We start from the raw sequence: 4,385 nt of genomic DNA, 5'->3' as shown, positions 1-4,385 counted from the left end.
AGCCATGGATATTGATTTAGTTCATGGAGCACAAAATAAAGAAGTTACTGATGAAGTTGCAACAGCTAGTGAAAAGTCCTTGTGATGAAGTAAGAGCAGACTGTAATGCAGTTGAACCAGTTCTCACAGCTGGTACAAATGTTGATGCTATCATGGATAAAATAGCTAATGGGACATATCCACTTTTTACGCAATAGTGCAGTCAAGATGTTTTTTAGTACAACACACCTGAATCCTCAATGGCATCAATCATGGATATTGATTCAGTTCATGGAGGACGAGATAAAGAAGGTGGTAATGAAGGTGCAGCAGCTGGTGGAGATTTACTGAAAAGTCTTTCTTGTGATGAAGAAAGAGCAAACTGTACTGCAGTTGAACCAGTTCTTTAAACTGAACCAGTTCTTTCAACTGGTACAGATGTTGATGCTATCATTGAAAAAATAGCTGACGGGACATATGATATTTTTACACCACAGTGCAATGAAGATATTTTGCAAAATACCGCAGCTGCATCGTTAATTCCATCAGTCATGGATATTGAATTAGTCTATAGAGGACAAAATAATAAAGGTACTGATGAAGCCGCAACAATTGTTGGAAATTTAATGAAAGGTTCTTGCGATGAAGAAACTACTAATGAACATGCAGCAGGTGATGAAAATTCAGTGAAAAGTCCTTGTAATGAAGAAAGAGTAGAATGTAGTGCACCTGATCAAGTTCGGTCAACTAGTACGAATGTTGCTGCCATCATGGAAAAAATAGCTCATGGGACATATCCAATTTTAACACCACAGTGCAGTCAAAATAATAAGGAAAATAGTGGAGCTGCATCATCTGTCACGACCCAAAATCTCACATGTCGTGATGGCGCCTATCTCAATACTAGACAAGTCGACAATCTCAATAAACCACCATATCTTTTAAAATTTGAAAATATAATAATTAAATTCAGCGGAAGAAATCTCACAAATACAAATATAACACTCCCAAAACCCGGTGTCACTGAGTACATGAGCATCTAATATGAATACAATGTCTGACTGATAAAAACCACTGTATGAAAGTATAAAACAGTACAATAACTGAAGGAAAGAGAGACAAGGTCAGCGAACGCCAAGCAACTACCTTGATAGTCTCTAACTGATAGTACTCTGAAATCTAACAATTTCCGTGTCCGAAAGCACCTGAATCTGCACACGAGGTGCAGAGTGTAGTATGAGTACAATCAACTCAATAAGTAACAAGAAGAGTAACACCTGGATCTGCGCACGAGGTGCATAGTGTAGAATGAGTACAACCAACTCAATAAGTAACAAGAGTAACCTCTGGGTTGAAAGTAATGATAAGCTCCGCAGGTACAGTCCAGTATAAATAATGGTACAGAAATGTAGGCATGCTTTCAAGTTCAACAGTTAAACTCAGTACAAGTGAAATAGATCGATACTGCATGATATAAGGAATATGACATCTCAGTGGAAAGATCTTATGTAATACTGGTCACAAATCATTCGGTCAGTCGGTACTGTTTATAGTCAATCCAGCCTAGGGATATTCCATCCCATATATATATATATATATATATATATATATATATATATATATACATCTTACTATATATAAGTCACTCAGTATCGTATAAGGCCAATCCAGCCCTTGGAAATTTATCCCCAAATGTAAATGATACGGACAAGATCCATGTCCAGGTAAATTCATCATAATATAAATAAGTAAGGCAAGTCCATGCCTTGGAAAAATTCATGCCGAATATATATAATCATCTACGCTCACTGGGGGTGTGTACAGACTCTCCTTCAGCCCAAGCGTGATATAAAGCCAATATGACCTTTTGTGGCATACATTTCGATCCCATAAAAATAATAATAACGCCTATAAGGCCTGCTGCAGGCGGCCAATCCCGATCCAGAATAATAAAGCCTATAAGGCCTGCTGCAGGCGGGCAGCCCCGATCCATAAAATAGTAAAGCCTATAAGGCCTACTGCAGGCGGGCAACCCCGATCCATAAAATAATAATGTATAAAGTCATTATGGCCTGCTGCATCGCGCAGCTCAATCCCATAAATATCCTCACAATGGACAAATATTACTGAGTGTGAAATGTATATTTTCGAACAATTAATTCAATAGCGACACGACCCCATGGGTCCTAAAATATTAGCATGTAGCCTAAACATGATCTTTAATAAGAGTCTCGGCTAAATTTCTCTAACATGTGGAGGATACACGGTTAATAACATGGTTCTTTAATTTCTCAACTCCACTGAATTTATTTAAGTCACAATTTGTATGGTGCACGGCCATACGCTCGTCACCTAGCATGTGCGTCATCTCCAACAATTGATATAACACAATATTTAGGGATTCATACCTTCCGAACCAAGGTTAGAAATGTTACTTACCTCAAACCGTATAATTTCTTACTCCGCAATGCCCTTGCGTCGTGAATTAGTCTCTGAAAGCCTGGTATCTGATATTTCTGCTCTCAATAGATAATCTGTCTCTGTTTGAGACTAGTCAACTGTGCACTGATTGGAGTTGCGGCCATTGGACAACAACACATCTGAGTCAAATTCCCACAGTGGAAATGCATCTGAAGGATCAAAGAATTTTCCGAACAGTAGTGGACTAAACAGCGAACCTTCACACAAGGCCTTGTGAGTTGTCGAATTCGCCTTGTTCATGAAAGTTACAAAAACATCTTCTTTTAGTGAAACAGACCATTTCTGTTGGTTTGGTTCTTCAAATTAAACTTCAATTTGTTTGTAACTGGTCATTGAACTTCAAGGATGAAAATGAAAAGCAATTTGTGTTCTCTTAATAATGCTGGACAAAGAATTTGAGACTTCAATTCTCCTTATACTATTAGTCTATAATTAGAAGGTGAGAACAAATTCTCGTGGAATATATGGAAATATGAGCTGTAAAGATAAGGGAATATATTTCTTATCTACAGAGTGAGAAATTACTTGTGCAACACTACAGTAAATCAGCGGCAGTCGTTGAATTGAGACGACGTGGCCTAATAAAATAGTAAACTGTTTGTCTTATAAGAGTACTTGAATGTTCTGGTAATTCTTGGTTTGGCTGGTCCTTTTCAATTTCTGGTATTAACCTTTTCATTCCGAAACTTCACCGGACCCGAACCAATTATCCCGACAAGTTACATAACAACTGTAAAGCACAAATTAAGCAGTAAATGGGGTAATGGGATTGTAATATTCAAAACGACCGGCCGGGTTGTTACATTCTCCCCCACTTAAACATACGTTCGTCCTCGAACGTGCCAAGAGTTGTTTCCAAGCCATCACATCACTATTCCATTAAACCACGCACAAGTACACGGGAGTGATCCCACGCCACCCTATTCCATATAGGCCTGACAACACAACATAATTGAAGATCATTACTTTAACCTTAGTCCGTAAAACTTAGAACCCAATTTCCAACATCCAGAATTTCTTACAAGACCCGAGTCTCACATCTACACACTTTATAAGTTTGAACAAGTTGTATCAAGCCATGACCATAACCCCACATATAATCACATAACATACTACACAACTCGCATACTCGCAGTACCATTTTTTATCACAATAACTACTCAAAACCAACCTAGTACTAGTATTAAACCTTATATCAAACAAAACATCGTTCCCAAAACTTCCGTACACTACTGATAATGAAAGAAACATGCGGAATCTCATAAACACTTATCATATTAACTAGTCATGGAGCTCTCTCGTCCCAACCAGAACCATAATCACTTTCTAAGTCAACTTTCGATATCATCCTCCTACATATACCATTATCAAAACCGATAGTATACATTTTAGGTCCGATGACCTTATATTATCAAACACAACTATTCAACATACACACCACACCAATATATCTCAAGCCAAAAACTGTGAAATCTGTGCACCCAAAAATGAAAAATATCTCAAAGAAGAGAACCGTTTTGCAAGTTTAGCTAGCACCGCCACAACCTAATATTTACAACCAACTCCTCAAATTTTATGAAGAGGATAACTGTAGGCGCGTGTACACAATTCCTCAAATACGGTGCTCAAGTAATTTTTATCGTAGAGGAAGAAAATCAATGAAATGAGATAAATTATCAAATAAATAAAATTCCCACACACTGCATGGACAACTCACGTGCGACACGGGCAACTCACGTGTCAATAATATAAATCGCCTGGCATGGTCACATGCCTCTAGTCCCAGCATATCATACAGGAGCAATTAAACAAGTATACATGTATATGATAAAGAAATAAGATTCTCATACTCCTGGACTGGTATAAATAATACGCCATAGTGTAGCCATGTGCAAAGTCTGCTATCAAAACTCAAATCGGCAAGT

General features: G+C 37.9%; 1 long non-coding RNA gene across 1 annotated transcript; it reads right to left on the bottom strand.

The window, feature by feature from the left end:
* Positions 1-916: 916 nt before the first annotated feature.
* LOC142167884 (uncharacterized) lies at positions 917-3,083 on the bottom strand. The gene is made up of 2 exons (XR_012698123.1): positions 2,419-3,083; positions 917-1,190 (listed from the first exon to the last, which is right to left on the bottom strand). It is a non-coding gene; the product is annotated as an uncharacterized LOC142167884 (long non-coding RNA).
* Between the last annotated feature and the right edge of the window lie 1,302 nt (positions 3,084-4,385).

The sequence above is a fragment of the Nicotiana tabacum genome, chromosome 13 (assembly GCF_000715075.1).
Source record: "Nicotiana tabacum cultivar K326 chromosome 13, ASM71507v2, whole genome shotgun sequence".
Classification (NCBI taxonomy): Eukaryota; Viridiplantae; Streptophyta; class Magnoliopsida; order Solanales; family Solanaceae; genus Nicotiana; species Nicotiana tabacum.
This window is presented reverse-complemented; position numbering and strand designations above follow the sequence as displayed.